General features: G+C 43.9%; 1 protein-coding gene across 1 annotated transcript in view; it reads right to left on the bottom strand.

The window, feature by feature from the left end:
- Positions 1–19160, bottom strand: part of LOC145357780 (hippocalcin-like protein 1) — a 135464-nt gene that overhangs the window by 98967 nt on the left and 17337 nt on the right. The gene's annotated exons all lie outside the window — the stretch shown is intronic.

Raw genomic sequence — 19160 nt, 5'->3', positions numbered from 1 at the left:
CCTTGGCCCTTCAAGCCTTGACCGACCATGCTGCCCAACTGAACTAAAACCTCCTACTCTTCCAAGAACCATATCCCTCTATTCCGATCCTATTCATGTATTTGTCAAGATGCCCCTTAAAAGTCACCATCATATCTGCTTCCATTACTTCCTCAGCAGTGAGTTCCAGGCACCCACCACCCTCTGAAAAAAACTTGCCTCGTACATCTCCTTTAAACCTTGCCCCTCGCACCTTAAACCTATTCCCCCTAGTAATTGACTCTTCCACCCTGGGAAAAAAGATTCTGACTATCCACTCTGTCCATGTCCCCAATCTTGTAGACTTCTATCAAACCCACTGCGCTCCCCCCCACCTCCCATTGTTCCAGTGAGAACAAACTAAATTTCTCCAACCTCTCTGTGAGGTTATACACTTTGGAAGGAAGAATGGAGGCATAGACTATTTTCTAAATGGGAAAATGCTTAGGAAATCAGAAACACAAAGGGACTTGGGAGTCATTGTTCAAGATTCTCTTAAGGTTAATGTGCAGGTTCAGTCAGCAGTTAGTAAGGCAAATGAAATGTTAGCATTCATGTCAAGAGGGCTAGAATACAAGAACAGTATGTACTTCTGAGGCTCTGGTCAGACCCCATTTGGAGTATTTGCAGTTTTGGGCCCTATATCGAAGGAAGGATGTGCTGCCTTTGGAAAGGGTCCAGAGGAGGTTCACAGGAATGATCCCTGGAATGAAGAGCTTGTGGTATGAGGAATGGTTGAGGACTCTGATCTATACTCTTTGGAGTTTGGAAGGATGACTGGGAGGGCGGAATCTTATTGAAACTTACAGCATACTGTGAGGACTGAATAGAGTGGACATGGAGAGGATGTTTCCACAAGTAGGAAAAACTAGAACCAGAGGGCACAATCTCAGGCTAAAGAGACAATCCTTTAAAACAGAGATGAGGAGGAATTTATTCAGCCAGAGAGTGGCGAATCTGTGGAACTCTTTGCTTCAGAAGGCTGTGGGAGCCAAGTCAGAGATAGATAGGTTCTTGATTAATAAAGGTGGGGGGGATGGGCATCAGGGCTTATGAGGATGAGAAAAATATCAGCCATAATTGAATGGCAGAGTAGAGTTGATGGGCTGAGTGGCCTAATTCTGTTCCTAAGTCTTATGGTCTCTCCTCACAGCAAATGTCCTCTGTACCCTCTCCAAAGCCTCCACATCCATTCTTGCTGTACAACAGGGATTGAAGAGCATTTCCAGTATCCCTCTACCTTCACCATCCAAAGCAGATCAAGTTGTCATTGATTTCATTGCTAACTGTAGGGCTATGTGGAAGTGAATCTGGTGCATTTGCCTCCATCACAGTGATCACACTTTCTATCTAATTCCTGAGGCTGTGAAGTTTTGCTTTCTGAGGTGCCCTGACAACATAAAGAGATGTCACAAAAATGCAAATGCTTTCTTGTAGCAGAATAATGCACAACTTGCAAGGCCAGGAATAAAACAAGCGCGAAGCTCAAAGGCATGCTGCTGCAGACGTATTTAATTGTTTGAAAAATAGGGATGATGCCAAGCTGGAGAGATTTGTTGGCTGATTATATTCAGAAGGGAATTCTTACACCAAGTGTCAGACTGATTCTGCAGAATTCTAGTCACGCTGCAAGAACATTTATTCTGGTCCAACTCTTTCAGAGTTGAAAGCAAAATACTACGGATGCTGAAATCCAGAACAAAAACAGAAAATGTTGGAGAAACTCAGCAGGTCTGACAGATCTGTGCAGAGAGAATAGAGCCAACATTTCGAGTCAGGGTGACCTCTGACTCTGACGAAAGGTCATCTAGTCTTGAAATATTGGCTCTATTCTCTCTCCACAGATGCTGTCAGACCTCTTTCAGAGTTTAACACCTCAATAAAAAGAATCACATATACAAGGTAGAGATGTGGTCCTCAGCTGCACTGCTGCTTTGACATCTGTAAGCCTGTATACCCTGGCCACCCATTGGTTACCTCCACATCCACGATGGTCTCTGTACCCACTCGCCTCTGTAGCCGCCTGCCGTTTCCCCATCATGAGGCTGCCCTGCAGGTGACCAAGAAGTTGTTGATGTCTATTTTCAGTTTTCCCTCCTGTTTGGGCATCCATCCAGGCTTGCTTGGTTTGGTGGGAGTTCTTCTCCTTCATTCCCTAGGGAAGAAGACCTCCCATTTCCAAACCACACCCCTCCACTCCCAGCTCAACAAGTAACCTGGATGAGGACAGCATGGGAGTAATCACTGAAACATGATGCCACCCATTTTCTTAACTCAACCATGCCTCTAAGCAGGTTCCACATGCACCGGAGTTGACTGGGTCAGTTGGTGTTTGACAGAATGAGATTCCTTGCTGTGAGGCAGCAGAGTGAAGTGGGGTGGTGCCAGGCTGGATGAGGCATGTTCTCCAGTGAGTGATATCGGGCTTTAAATAGATGAAGGCTTCCTCCTTGCAGCATCTACATTCAGGCCTCAGGTGGCAGTGGCCTTTTAACACATGTTGCCAGCTTCTTCTGCCAGCTCACGTGACCAGGTGGCTGCTGCCTCATCTTCTGCCCGCCAGCCATTAATTGATCAGTTGGCACACAACGTAGGAGGAGGTCAAATCAAGAGGGCCTTTACTTCCATGATAACCTCCACAAGCTCTGGCTAACGGTTGAATTCTGGCCCTATTGCACATAGAGCACAGTTCTATGAGACATTGAAATTAAAGCACAGAGGGATATTTATCTTTGCCAGATCTCAGCAACTGACATCTGCCGTGATAATAGAACTGGGACAATGGATTGAGAGAGTATTTCTGCACTGGTTTTGGGGGACATTTTATCATTCATTGCAGTGGATTGACAGGACTTGAAATCAACTGTGCTGACTAGATGTGTTGACTAGATGTAAATCAGCTCTTTCTGATTTTGCTTGGCTCCGGTTCAGTTTCAGATTAATCTCAAAAGACAGCCAAAGGAGACTCTCAAAAATGGCCATGCAAAAACAGCCTCAAGAATCAAAAACACATGATGTGAGTAGAATGGATCGCTGAAGAATTTATATCTAAACAATTGTAGCTTGTTGCTTTAATTTTCTTTGCATTAGCAGCATTCTTCAGTTCAATGTCAATGGTGGGCTGGTACAATGCAAAACCCAATGATGAGCTGTGCCCTCTGGCTCAAAAGAGGCTCCCCTTCTGCACAAGAGTTGGAAAAGGCATCGTCAAACTGTGGCCAAGAGTTAAAATGAAACTGGAGCCATTATAACAGACCTGAAAAAGCTATCCAATTTAGCTTACCTTCATACAGACAACTATTAATCTGAATCACTGTGCCACACTGCAGGCAGCTCAGAAAAAAAATATCGAGATCAAGAAAAAACACCAATTTATCCTGATCCTTGCTCCAAGCTGCTGCTCAAATCCAATCACAATTTACTGGGCAATTCCAGTCCTCTCCAGTTATGCTTTTCTCAACACCACATGAAGACCCTGCAGGTACTCTGCATTTCTGCAAGGCCACTATTTATAGCTTCTTACTATTTACAGCATATTTTGCTCCAATCTTTTCAAATCCCACATGGGTGACCTCACATTCGCCTGCATTGAAAACTATTTGCCCATTCACTAAACCTACTAATTTCTTTTGGAATTTCATATTTTTTCTCCCCTCTTAGAATCATTGAATCCCTAGAGTGCAGAAGGAGGCCATTTGGCACATTGAACCTGCACAGACCACAATCCACCCCCCTGCATTTACCTTAGCAAGTCCCCCTGAAAATAAGGGGCAAATTAACATGGCCAATCCACCTAACCCACACATCTTTGGACTGTGGGAGGAAAACAGAGCACCACGAGGAATCCCACGCAGACATGAGGAGAACATGCAGACTCTGCCAAGACCCAGAGTTGAACCCAGCTCCCCGGCACTGAGGCCGCAATGCTAACCACTGTGCCCCCATGTCGCCCATTTTCTGTGCATCTCTTTCCTTTTTTCCACTCCTACACTCCTAGCCAACACCATATCCTCCCCTTTCTCCAGCCTCCCTACCTCTTTTCCAATTCCCTCCTTGCTATCACTCTCCCAACCTTCCCTTTCACTTCCAGTCCAACAAACTCGCTTATGGCCCCCCTACTTCCTCCAGAACCTTCTCCATCCCCTGTCCCTCAAATCCCATCCGCCCTACGTTCCCCTGCCTTCCACCCTCAATCCTGTCTCCAGAATTCTTTCCTACATTCCCTTTTCCTGCCCACCTGCATTCCACCTCTTCCTGCTGTGCCCCACTCTCTCTCCCTCCACTCTTTCCCATCTCTGCCCTCACTGACTTCCCCTTCCTTCTCTCTTCCCTGCCTTACTGCAGTTATTTTCCCTCTCTGCATCACCCTTCAACTCCCACAAAGCCTCAAGAATATTCTATTCTCTGTATACCGTGCAAGATCAAACAATCAGTAATTATGACTACAAATAGGAGTAGATTTCCACTTGGTATTATTGCTTGACCAATCAACATGCCCGTAATATGTCAGGACAATACATATAGCTATCAATTACTGTCATGACTGGCAGATTTATACCTTCACTGACCAAATTTAGTAACTGTTAAACATCAAGTATTGTACTAAAACACTGCACTGATGTGAAATATTTAAAGTCTTTGCCTTTCATGGAAAATTTATATGAAATGCATGCTGGATTGGCAATGCTAAATATGTGGGGCTATGGGAATAGGGCCTGGGTGGGATTGTGATTGCTGCAGACCTGATGGGCCGAATGGCCTCCTTCTGCACTGTATAGTAATATTTTAAAATGTATATTTATATACCACCTCCCCCCCACCATTGACATAAAACCTTCTGAGTTGCTTTATAGTAACATTAGACAATCAAATATGATATTGGGTCGGATGACCCAAAGCCAGCTCGAAGAAGTATCTTTAAAAGAAGGAAAGCAAGTTAGTGAGGTGGAGAGATACAAGGAGAATATTCCAAAGTTTGGGGTTGAAAGCAACTGAAGGTGCGGCCGTCAGCAAGGGAGTAAATTAGGGATATCCAGAAGGTCCAAGTGCAGTTATTTCCGAGGATTGTGGAAATGATGGGAAATACAGAGATAGTGAGAGACGAGGGGTGAGAATCACCGGCTGTTCACGCCAGCGGGATTCTCCGTCCCATTGCAGTGAAAGGAACACCAAATTCTCCATCCTCTTGGAGAGTAGCAGCAGAGCAGGAATGACCACTGAATTCCAGCCAAAGTGGAGGAATTTGAAAAGGCTGAGTGTTTTAAAGTTAAGACATTGCTTGTTTATTGTGTGCAGGCTGACGAATGAGGACAATTACACATTGTTAGTTGCCCTTAAGGCTTCTTTTTAAAATGGTTTTCTTCAGTTGTTGCAGTCTATGTGGCCTAAATACACTCAGAATTCCAGTTCCACACTTTTATCCAGCAACAATGGCCATTGAGCACAGGGGTTTGGAAGATGCTGTCGAAAGAGCCTTGGTGAGTTACTGCAGTGCGTCTTGGAGATGGTACACACTACTGCTGTGTGCTGATGGTGGAGGAATGAATAGTTAAGGTGATGGGCAAGGGGCCAAGTCAAGAAGGCTGCTTTGTCTTGGATGGTGTCAAGCTTCAAGTGTTATTGGAGCTGCACTCATCCAGGCAAGTGGAGAGAATTCCATCACACTTCTGAAAAGCCAACCCTCATTTTTCTTCGTACAAATAAAAACAGTATAAATTTTACATTTTGAGATATTTCAAAAAATACTTTAATATGGGAATAATGTGATGTCCAATGTCAATTGACTGTTTCCATAGCTAGTTATTCCTGGAACAGGTTGCTAGTCTGTTACTATAGCCTTATAGCTTGAGGAGTGCCATTCCGTATAAAGCTAACAATTCATTCTAACAATTACACATTGTTCACTCTGCTTGCATAGATCCCAGATTTCCTACAGAGGATACATGGTCCATCCAACTCTCAATGACTGCAAGGTCCCTTCTGGAAGCCTACCAAAAATATATGGATATTTCTAAATACAATGGATGGTAAGCACAGTTATGTCATCCCTGATCACAAATCCAGGCTACTGAAAGAGTCCTTAGGTGGAATTCTCCTATTTTTAGGAGAAGTGTGATGGTGGGCAGCTCTGGCACATCTGTCCCACCAACCAGAATGGCAGATCCCAGCCAGATCCTATGCTTGGAACCATAATCATGCACAGACATGTTCCAACTCACCTGGTAGATAGCAGCTGATTTGTCTGCCCGTCCTCTGATGGTGGTTTCAAAGGTCCCAGTGCCATATATAAGTACCAGTCCAGCGTATTTGTATCATTCCCTCCAGCCCATCTGGCTTCACAGGACCTTGCAGGTTGTCCAGAACCTCAAGAACCTAGAGTCTCGAGAAGTACTCAGCACTAACTTATAAGGGCCTGAAGGGCCCTGCTGTTATCTGGGGAGTTCAGGCCACATAGCATGTGCTCTACCCCAAGGCCAGTTTAAAGAAGCACACCAACCTCACTCCTTGGGCCTGCGTGGTCATTACCCAGAAGGTTGAACCTCTCTCACATTCTGTCCCCTTTTAAGATTAACATCCATGTGATGCCAATCTCAGTTCCATTTGGTACTATACTCCTGAATATATAGTATACTATGCTATACTTGTCAGGGAGCTATGTATTGTTCTTTATTCAGACTGCATGATGGGCAAATTCTCAATCATTAGCCCTCAAGGGATAGCAATGGCAAATGTGACTGCACATCTGGGTTTCCTAACTGTGTCCCAAACCAGGAGGTGCACTTTATTATGAGAACCCCGTGCTGGCTCACATTTTCTTCACTCCAGTATTTGCATTCTTACATGGTGTGGGAAATATCCTGTTGATGCTCATGTTCCCCCCGGCCTTGTCCCACATGCAGTGCCTCCTGCTGGAGCTGCGTACGTAGATGCTTTTCTCTCCTTTGCCCCCTGCCTCGAATGAGGATTCATAGAAAAGCTCCCTGGACCACTGAATCCATTCTCACTTGTGGCTCCTCTTTAGAAAGGGACATTAAAGGTTGGAATGCAGATGTGTAAATGACATATCAATGGGAGAAGATGGACAGCTAAGCTTTGGTAGCTTAGGTTGCATTGTTCCTCACGCTATCTTACCCCTGCAACACACACACACACACACACACACACACACACACACACACACACACACACACACACACACACACACACACACACACACACACACACACACACACACAGAGGTGAGCAGCATTCCATTCTACTGGTGTCACATCTGGAGCCCTGTTTGGGGTTGGGGTTGGGAGGGGGTGATGGGGAGACCTGAGACCTTGTGAATGACCTCATTGAGCCAATGTAGCTCCAAACTCCACTCACTGACTTGTCATTCGGTTGCTTATGGAGAATGAATGGAACCTGTTTGGCCACTGATGATTGGCATTAATTGTTAATTAATCCGTGCATCCGTGCCATCTCCTTCACGGATGGGATGGCAGAATTGATGCAGCTTTGCCCCCTTCACACTCCAAGGCTGCATTCCTGTCTTTTCCCTTTCAAAGCACGATATTAGAAATCTGGCTTGCATTTGTTTCCTGGACAATGGACTGAGTAACTGACCTGGACTCAGCAACACCAACAAGTGAGTATGCATTGCATAAAAGGAGACCAGGGGCCAGTTTTGTGGTCCTCCCAAACTCTATTGTACCCTTCCCAGACAAAACACTAGTGAGAGATGGTGGTACTATACCTCTATTAAAGAATAGAGATCAACCCTCCCTCCTTCCCTCACTGTCCACCCGCCTCCAATTTACCTGAAGCCTCATTATGTACAGGTAGAAATGCCACTTGTTACTTTCCAGCCTCTGCTACTAATACTGGATTCTGTTGTGGTGATGGACACAGACACTCTTCCTCGCTGAGCCCATTACCTGCGCTATGCCCATGCCTCTTGTGGGCCTGTACCCACAGGGGATGCACCCCCCCGACAGCTTCACAAACTCCCATGCCCGGATTATGTCTACCCTATCTACAGGCTGCAGTTTCCCTGAAATCATTACCATAACTCTGCAGCACAATACAGAACCTACCAAACCCAGGGACATCTACAGTAGGACAGCCCTGCACACTACACTGTGCCTTACCCCTCTCTGCAGCTGGTGCACCCCTCAGAAACATAGAAACTAGAAGTGGGAGGCCATTCAGCCTTTCAAACCTGCTCCACCATTCATTTTGATCACGCCTGATCAAATTCAATATCCTGGTCCCCTCTTTGCCCCCAGGAGCTATACCTAATTTCTTCTTGAAATCTGACAATGTTTTGGCCTCAACAAGGTTCTGTGGTAGTGAATTCAACGGATTCACCACACTGGGTGAAGAAATTTCTCCTCACCCAAGTTCTAAAAGATTTACCTCATCCTCAAACTATGACTCCTAGTTCTGGACTCCCCCACCATCAGGATCATTCTTTCTAAATCCACCCTGTCTAATCCTGTTAGGATTTTATAAGCTTCTATGAGATCCCTTCTCACCAGGCTATACTCCAATGAATATTATCCTAACTGATTTAGTCTCTCCTCATATGACAGACCTGCCATCCCAGGAATCAGCCTGCTAAACCTTCAATGCACTCCCTCAATAACAAGGACATTCTTCCTCAGATAAGGACACCAAAGCTGCACGTGATACTCCAGGTGTGGCCTCACGAATGCCCTATACGATTGCAGTAAACCATTCCTATCCCTGTACTCAAATCCTCCAATGATTGCTCCTGCTATAATCCCACTGCTGTCGTGCACTGTTTCCTTTCTCTGTTTTCAGACATGGCCCCTGGACTGCCTGCTATCTATAACTCCTTTCCATTTTGCAGCAGGAATTTCTGCACTCTCTGAATCCTGTCTGCCAGCTCTTGGACTTAAATGTGATCCTTCACGTAATTCCCATTTCCAAAGAGAACTAGAGACAACAATGTCCTTCACAAAGCAATGCAGCTCTGATCTAGTGTTTATGTAAACCATCCCTAATGTGCCGCATTAACAGGTTTTCACACCATAATCTGCAGTCTGTGGGCAGCCCCTTCCAGTAATACATGTGCTATCCCTTAGACTCCCTTATTTGTCTGTGTCATGCAGCCTTGTTAGGGTCCATCTCGCTCCCCTTGATCTTCCATTTTCCATTCATTGTTCCTCTTCAACTGCTTCCTTGCCCTTTTGCCTACCATTGTGAGCCCTTGCCCTTAACCCTCTCTTACACAACTCTCCTTCCACATTGCCCTCCCCCCACCCCCCCCCTTCTTGCGCAGCCCCCTTTTGACATTGTCCCTCCTCCCCCTCATCTTTGCACCTGCCCCAAATTCACCCCAGGCTGCACCCTTAGTCGAACTTCGGACCTTTGTGGTGGTGCTTGGATGACTCCCATAGCACAGTGCTGTCCAAATGTCCATCCACAGGCAAACTGAGGGCCGGCTTATTCGTGCCACCCTTTAAGAAGGCGAGTTTGATGCCAACGTTATTTCTTGCTGGCATGATGCGAGAGATGGAAAGACCTGATGGGATGCCAGCAAGCCGCTGTTTTAATGAATGTTCATGAATTGTAAATGAACGCAAATGCCTTTCATGTCACTCACCACCGACCCATCATTAACCTGCCACTGGGAGAATTGCTAGGTGATTTTACCCCAGCCGGTTTGATTTTTGCCATATTCTCTGTACGTGCACACTGCAGGCGGGTTGGAAGAATTTCACCCCCTTGAGTAGCCAGTCCTTTTTCACATCTCATCTTAGTTTGTTGTTCCATTGACGTTGCTGACATTCTGTTCCTCAAATTTATTATCCTTTCACTGCAAATATTTCTTTGAATCTTCCAATTTCTTTTATGGTCCTTAATTTGAAAATGTGACCCCTTGCCTTTCAATTCCGCTTGGAGCGGATAAACATTTTTGAACCTATATTCGCCAAGCCTCACACATCACCCCTCAGTCTTATCTCTTCAAGACAGAAAAGTCTCAGGGGACACAGCGATGAGTAAAGGTTGTCTATTCTTAGTTCTCACCATCATGAGACAGCAACTGCCACCTGACATCTGTGGAACTGCAGCAGAGCAAGGAACTCGCTTTAACATTCAATGAGATGGCAAAGATACCGAGCATGAAAATTTTAAGTAGCGTCCTCTCTTTGCATTTCTGTTTCTTGACCTGGTCCATCGTTAGAATTAACAGGACAAGTGTTTGGCCTGAGCTCACACTTCATGCTCCCATTAGAAGTAGGTGAGCTTGGACTTGTGCATAGGCCCAATTTTAACTCCGCTTAAGTGAATGCAGAGGTATAATTTTACCCCCCGTTTCTTTGCCACAAATGAACATTCCAGATACTAAGTGTTTTACTTGTAGCTTTGTTAGAGGAAGTGATACACACACAAGTACACATATAGTGTTCCAAAAGCTGTGGGAAAGTTCAGCATAGTGACTCAACTTGGGTGGAGTCAACCACTTTGGCACAGTGGTTAGCACCGCTGCCTCAAAGCACCAGGGACTTGGGTTCAACTCCTAGCTGGGGTCACTGTCTGTGTGGAGTCTGTAGTTCTCCCTGAGTCTGCGTGGGTTTCCTCCAGGTGCTCTGGTTTCCTCCCACAGTCTGAAAGATGTGCTGGTTAGGTTCGTTGGCCAAGCTAAATTCTCCCTCAGTGAACCTAAACAGGCACTGGCTTGTGGCGACTGGAGGATTTTCACATTGCAATATTAATGTAAGTCTACTTGTGGCACTAATAAATAAAGTCTTAATTTCCCCCCATCTTGCATAGCGGTGGTCCAACTCCACACCACATCACTAGATACCATCTATGGTCTTTTAACCTCAGTTACATTGACTTCCATTCACTCAGCATTTTGGTCATATGCTGCCCTTTCCAGCCTTCATTCTCCTGTCTTGCCACATTGAGGGGAAACACTAAAAATGACTCCTTATCCACCAGAAAGCCAAAGCTACACAAAGAACCGACATCAACGACTCCAGCTTGTGGCAGTCATGAAGAGATGCTGAAGGATTGAACTTTGGGATGTGTTCCAAACATTGCCCATTTATTCTGCCTGCAGACAGGGCATGTTAGTGTCCCTCAGGAAAGTGAGGATGGGTGGGCAATCAGGCCTTGGGCTCAGGCAATCAGTGGCTATTGGGCGGTGGGAGGGTGGGGGGGGGGGGGGGGGGGGGGCGGCGCAGGGGCAATGTTGTAGTTTAAGAGGTAGACTTGCTTCTTCCAGCTTCAAGTGTGGGTGCCTTCCTGTCAAAAGCAATCTGGTTCACTAATGCCTCGAACAATCACAATCCCTTTAAAAAGGAGGAGAATGAATTGAAACTCTCCCTCCCATTCTCTCCAGGAATGCACACTGCAGAAAGGTGAAAGTATCCGCTTGACAAAAATGAAGCACTTTCAGCTCTTAGGAAGAATGTCGCAGCTGCATCATTCACCACTGCCGTGACAAGAAAAGCAGTCAATAGTCTGAGCAAGGAATGAATCTGATAGATGGAAAGAGGAACATCCATTGGAGACGAGGACCAGTCTCTCCTGTAAGTAGCGGCATAACTTAAACCCTTGTTTCAGTGTCAGGCTGCTCCACTGCAATACAATCTGAGTCAGCTTTAGAAAGGACCGTGCCCATCATCAACAATAGAGTAAACCTCAGGACTGCAAGTCTATAGGAAATTCCTGGTCGCAGGCTTGTTTAAAGGTTCAACATCAGATTTTTGTTACAAGTGTTGCAGTATAGAGAGAAGGGACACACATCAGATATTTGCTGGACACTAACTCTCTTTCGACACAGTGGCTACTTAAATGTGGTAGAACATCTACGCTCAGACACTGCAATATATTCACTCTTTTGCTGCACTGTTTCTAGATGCAAGTCCCTCTCTGTGACTCAGTGATGTTATGTGACTGCTCATAGCTGGGTTTTTAGTTCAGCTTTCCTCTTTAGCTAGTTTGACTTCTGAGTTGGTGCTTAATTTTAATATTGTCAAGCTCCATTTAGAACAAATTACAGCACAGCATCAGGCCCTTTGGCCCTCCTAACCTGCACCGACCATGCTGCCTGTCTGAACTAAAACCCTCTCCCCTTCTGGGTACGTTACCCCTCTACTCCCATCCTTTGATGCTCAAATTTTTGAAGGTTTGTTTCAGATGCGGAAGCTGTGTAGTTCAGGCCTCTACTCCTTTACTGAAAGAAAGCTCAAGTGCTTTCATAGTTTGCTGATGTGATCCAATTGCAGGCTCTGGTTTACATATGTACAGATTAATAACTTTTGAACTTTCACCGTTGGTTTCAACCAATTTGGAGTTAAGCATCTCGTTCTCCTTGGATAGCTGTTTGCTGGCTGCTTGCAGTTGTTTGTCATAGAATCCCTACAGTGCAGAAGGAGGCCATTCAGCCCAACAAACCTGCACCAACAACACTCTCATCCAGGTGCTATTCCTGTAATGCTATGTATGTACCCTGCTAATCCTCCAACACTAAAGTACAATTTATCACCGACAATCAGTCTAACCCGCATATCTTTGAAATGTGGGAGGAAACTAGACCATCCAGAGGAAAGCCACGCAGACATGAGGAGAATGTGCAAACTCCACACAAACACTGACCTGAGGCCAGAATCGAACCCAGGTCCCTAGCATTGTGAGGCAGCAGTGCTAACCATTGTGCCACCGAGCTACCCTGGTGGTCATCAGTGGGCTCAGTGGAATAAATAGAAAAATTTGTCTATTTTTGTTTCTTCTTTGTTTCCTTCTTCAACAAAAGGGTAATTCTTCTCAAATAAGACTATGGCGGGATGGGGGCGGTAGAATTTGCTGGCAGCTCATGCCCCGCTGCTGCAGCAAGCAAAGGTGGAGAAATTGGCGCTCAGCCAAGTCTCTGTTCACTACAGTAGGAACAGAGAATCCCGCCAGCATGAATGGCCGGAAAACTCCCCCCTTAAAACCTCACAATCATCAATCGTAAAGTCAAAAGATTCAGGATCTCTTCTTCCAAAAGATCATCTACCTTTGTGGTGGCTTAATTCTCTTACACTCTTGTACGAAAAGGAGGTAATAGACCTGAGAAACATTTTCTCAAGCCACCTGAACATTAGTTTTCATTTTATTCCAACTCAAAGAGCTGAATCCTGGAATGATCTGGATTTAATAAGTGTACAACTAATCTACAGAATCTACAGTTGCTTGACTCTTGGGACCTAATTAATAGGCCAATATGAAAATCCTTCAAGCAGATCTCCCAGGTCATCAGTTTCAATGAGCCCTGGCCATATTATAGTCATGACGTGGAGATGCTAGCGATATCAGTTTGTAGTCAGCTAGGAGTCACCCAAAGCCTACGCTTTGGAAATCTGGAGCAGATTTAATGAGGTTTTATATCCCAAGAGGCAACTAGCTGTCACCATCTGGGTTTTGTAAAACCAGTTCTCACACAAGGCATTTTCCATTCAGAAGAGCATCTACTCAACAACCAAAAGATTCAGTTCAATGCTAGCTAACTAAGCCTCAAGAATAACACCAGCAGTCCCGAGCCACCAGAACCTAGGATTTGTGATCATTTAGTTGTGAATTGCTCCAGACAACAACATCTGGCAAGGTGGCACAGCGGTTAGCACTGCTGCCTCACAGCTCCAGGGACCAGAGTTCAATTCCGGCCTTGGGTTACTGTATGTGTGGAGTTTGCACATTTTCCCCATGTCTGTGAGGGTTTCCTCTGAGTGCTCCGATTTCCTCCCACAGTCCAAAAGAAGTGTGGGTTAGGTTGGTCAGCCAGGCTAAATTGCCTGTTAATGTCAAGGGGATTAAGACTGTAAATGCGGGGTTACAGGGATGGGATCTGGGTGGGATTGTTCTTGGTGCAGACTCAATGGGCCAAGTGGCCTCCTTCTGCACTGTAGATTCTATAACATAAATCTATAACTATCCTACACTAAATAGACAATCCGTGAACAGCGCATAATACATACGTGTCAAATCCTCCTAAGGTCATATATCTGATAGAGGTATTCAAAATCATGAGGGGTCTGGACAGAATGAATAGGAGAAAACTATTCCCACCCTTGAAAGGATCATGAACAAGAGGACACGGTTTTAAAAGGAGTTGGTAAAAGAAGGAAAAGCGATGTGCGAACTTTGATTTCCCCACACTCCCAGTCATTAGGGTCTGGAACGCTCGTCTGAGAATGTGGTGGAGGAACGTTCAACTGCGGCATTTAAAAAGGAATTAGACAGTTATTTGAAAAGCAGGAATGTTTAGGGTTAGTACTAGATGAATTGCTCAGAGACCCAGTGCTGACATGATGGGCTGAATAACCTCCATCTGCATTGCAACAATTCTGTAACGTTATACCAAGGGGAGGGTGGTTTGGACATCCAAAAAGGTGAAGTTTTGAACCCAATGAATTGTTTTCAATTTGAATGAATAAATGGAGATGTCAAATTGATGTTCAATCATCAAAGCACCTGACACATGTCAGCGAGTAGAGTGAAGGAAAATAATTCTGCTGCCCCATACACTCATCCATCACCCGAATGAATAGAAAATTCTCTGCCTCCAGCCCTCAAATTAACTGCATTTAAAAAGGTTCATCTTCGGCAGCCCATCAACAACTCCCAGTTCAGTTCTATCATTTCTGGCTAAGAGTTAGAAACAACAAATTAATTAACAATTTACAAAATTAAAAATGCAAATAAGATTATGCTAACTTCTCGCCTGGTAACATTTGATTCTGAAGGCCAAAGTTAAAATTACATCATAAATTGCAACGGTTTCACAATTACAGATTCTGGAACGTGCTTTACCTAACACCCATGAACAATGGCTAAAGACCTTTAAAAATTAAAAATTTTGTCTCAGAGAAGAGCAACATTCTCTTGTCACATTCCTCAAGCACCAGTAATTTGTGCTGATTTACATCCATTTAACATTCAGTTGTATTCTAATGGGATCCTCAAGAAATTTCTGCAAAGCTTGCCATCGTTGGATTGGGAATGGGCATATTTTCAAATCTAACTGCTGGGTTTGGGCCCTGGGATAAACTCAAGGCCAACGAAAAGTGGAATCCTTGGGTGACTGTCGTATATGGAGTCTGTGTATTCTCCCCGTGTCTGCATAGGTTTCCTCCAAGTGCTCCGGTTTCCTCCCACAATGCAAAGATGTGCAGGTTAGGTGAATTGGCTATGCTAAATTGCCCCATAAGCTGGAACTCTACCACCTCACCTGCTACGGAACAGGTGCGGCGAGGGTCCGACAATGGAAATCTCTGTTGACCGTGGACAGGAATTTCTGGTCTCACCCGAGCAATGCCATAAAATCCCGCCCACATCGTGTAGGGGATTAGAGTGTTAAATATGTAGAGTTATAGGGATAGGGCGGTAGGTGAGCCTGGATAAAATGCTGTCAGGGGTCTCTGCAGACTCAATGGGCCGAATGGCCTCCTTCTGCACTGTAGGGTCTCTTTGTATCTGAGAATCAACTTCATTTTCAACCATTAGAGCAATTCCCTTTAGTTTTTAAATGAAATAATCTAGAATAACATATTATTCCCCCTCTGAAAATAAATTTGTATGACAGGTCAAGGCATGCTAATTGAAATGGATACTTTTGACCTTGGTCATAGAAATATTGCATAAAAACAAAGACAATTTAACATTTAATTAGGATTCCACTCAAAGAGGGCATAAAGTTAGCCAGTGTGGAAAGTAAAAGAATTCATATTGTTACGTTCCAATTTATTATCAACTCTCAGTCAATACTTTCTCTTTTTAAAAACCTGCAAAGGTACAAAATTGGCAGCCAGAAGATCACCTGGCATCTCTTGTGGATTGAAACACTTCCCTGTCCCAAGAGAGACCAAAGGGAATTTTCCAGACTGATGTTGACTCAAATGCCTTTTTCCTGAAATTTTAAAGGGTAATATCAAATTTGAATGTGCCACTAAGATACACAGACCTCTAGTTGTTCTCAAGTTCTCAAGGTGCTAATGTAATCACAAAATGTATAACTGACCTGTCCACCCACATTATTTGATAAAAGACTTTGGACTCTTTACAGATTATGGTGAGAAAGCCATACATGTGACTTGCATTTAAACAGTAAGCCTTTCTGAACATAAATACATCAGACAGTCATTGAATGAGCTGTTAGTCAATTAAGCAAGTAATAAACAACAATGCCTTGAAAGTGGAAAAAAAACTCTACCCAACTTAGAGTTCACCTGATAATCTCCTGTAAATTCACACACCAGAAGGCTTGCAGAACTCTGCTTACAAGGCCTTCACTCCAACTAAGAACAGCAAATCATCTAAGAAACTACAAGGCTACCACAAAAGAGAGACTAAAAATGTTTTTTTGTTCATCCGTATCTAATCTTGGTGAGAGTGGTGGTGCATATGAGACCAATGTGTGTGACATCATTTTTGAACTCCAAGGCCAGTGTGAGATAATAAATAACCTTGCTTATTTTAAAAGCCACACCGAGAAGCTTGCTAATTAAATTGGGAGAATACTCTGAGGATATGAAAATACACGCACTTCACATGCAAAACATTGATCGCGAGCAGTTGGAAAACACACACATTTTGTCCGTGATGATATTGATTGGATCAATGGTGAGCTACCTGAGATACAGGTTGAAGTAATTTTGCTCCCAAAAATTTGGGGAATTATATTCTGTACTGAATATTTGCGGAACCTGGCTGGACAGTACTTGAGAGCCTCTTGAGCAGATTCAAATATAAAATCACTGATCAAATGATGCACCTTTCAAAGCAAGGGGATAAAAATTAATAACAATGATTCATTTCTGGAAGCTAAAATTTATGTCAGAGATTCCCTCCTTGAAAGAATAGTCTGCTGAAAACCTCTTCGATTCATCAACAGCTGTTTAATTCCTATCTTGCACTTTAAGTGCGGACTAATATTACAGTTTGAGAAAGGAGAGAAACGTTCCAAGTTGTTTAGCTAGCCAGCTTTCAATGTCAATGAAAATGTTTATTGCTAAATTTCAATTTGAAATAAAGCAGCATACTTCAGGCAATAATTCAAATGGGAAAACAACGAGATACGTACAGAAATTGGAACAGACTGGGTTCTGTACTAAGAACACTGATAAAGTTGCATTTACATAACCCCGTTCGTAACCCCAACGTGTTTCCCAAGCGCTTTGCATTTATTTGCAGTGGAGGGGGGTCGGGAAAGGCAGCAGCTAATTTTCAGGCAGTGGATCTCATTCATCAGCAATGAGATAATCATCAGATAATCTGTTTCGTGATATTGGTTGGAGGATAAAATATTGGCTAAGACACCAGGCTAGCAGGGGAATGCTTCTTCGAAAAATGCCAGGGGAACTGCTGATCTTTGCATGGCATTTCATTGCTGAGAATATAAAAGCCATCAAATGGTAGGATAGACCAGTGTAAATTGAAAGACTACACCACACAAATGGTACGGAAAGACACAGGGCATTACATGAACCAAGAGGAGTTCCCATACTTGACCAAAAACATGTCTGGCTTTAAAGGTGGTGGAATAAGGTGCACAGCTGGATAATAGTCTTTAAGCAATAGTGTTTTGAATAAAGGCAAACCCTCAACACTTGGATTAAAATAATTTTTAAAAATGCATTCTTTAACAATGTAGGAGTTAACATTCAGCTAGATTGTCACACCTAGCAAGGCTGGTCATCAATAAAATGCAACACAAATTGCTTTGGTTACGCACAGGATCAGTCGGGGGCAATTAAGTGCTTGTATTTTTCATACTTCCCACCCTATACCTCCACAAGTGCCTTGTTGAACTCAATCTGTCCATTTGTTTTGAGTCTTCATGCGGCCTTAAGGACTTACAGTGACAGATTGTATGAAGTGCAAGTTTTATGGCAAGTGTGCATATGGGAGATGTCTGCATTTAATTAGACCAATGTCAATCTCAATATCTCATCTCTGCTACCTGGCTTTTCATTGAAAATCTTCCCCTTGCACACTGCTCCCATGTCACTGACAGTTGATCAGTAACTTAGCAACTTACTCTTACGGGCTGGCAGAAGTTTCAGCATGTCTTGGTTTTATGCAAATTATACACTGTGGTTATCACCAGAGGAGAAAGAGGATGTCTGGTGTGCTATGATACAATATTGTGAAAAAAAGCCTAAAATAAAATGGTTGATTAAATTAGGAGCAGGATCTGATATTCAATATCAAAAGAAGTCAGCATCTGGCATAGTGATGACATTTAAATTCCACTTTCCTGTGCTCACATGTTCAATACTGACACTCTAGTCAGGGTCTAAACACAGGAGATATGGAGTGGGAGAAAAATTGGCCAGTTCAGTCAAGGTTCAGAAGAGACTAAGTCTCCCCCTACCGCCCTGAGCCCCTCCCCAGAGCCCTGTGCCCTTTCCCCACCAACCTATCTAGTCCCCTAGCTGGTGTTATGCTGAACATAGATTTGCCATGATAAATATCCTCCATATCTCATCCCCTCCTAACCAAAAAAAAGGACACATCTGCAGAGTGGAGATGTCAACAAAACAGCTGGGCCAGTGTCAGTTCATTTTTATCTTGGTGCCCGCCTACTGAATCTGCAGTTACATCAGTAACGGAGGAGGACAAATGGCAACCGAGAGAAGTTTCTGCAACATCATTGCCATAGTCAGAATTAAAAGCTTTGATCTCGATTTGCCATGCCAAATACTTTTCCCAATGTCTATGAAGGGTGTGGGGAAAGGGGAGGGATGAGAAGGATCAAAGAGGTGGTCGAAAATTGAATCCATCAACCCTATCCCGCGCATATAGTGGATATAGTACAGCGTTAATTAGTCTTAACCACAAACTACTACACGTGAATGTACATAAAGATCAGAGGCAAAACATGTCGACAGTGGATATCTAGAGTTAACAATGGAATCTTCAAATGAATCAAAATGAAATATCCTGCTGTGTTGGTGAAAGTAATCAATATTCTTTCCAACACTGAACCCACCTCACAAGGAGTAAGTGGTTACTCAGTTATCCATTTTAATCAGTTCTTGTCACAGTGCTATTCTTCGCTAATTTTTGTACACTGTAAATCGACTGAACAAAGCAAACAATTTCACACTGTATGCCGTGATACTTCTATTCATGATAAT

Source organism: Carcharhinus amblyrhynchos, chromosome 24 (assembly GCF_965287045.1).
Source record: "Carcharhinus amblyrhynchos chromosome 24, sCarAmb.v2.hapA, whole genome shotgun sequence".
Lineage (NCBI taxonomy): Eukaryota > Metazoa > Chordata > Chondrichthyes > Carcharhiniformes > Carcharhinidae > Carcharhinus > Carcharhinus amblyrhynchos.
Note: the sequence above shows the minus strand (reverse complement) of the source record. Positions and strands in the feature narration are given on the sequence as shown.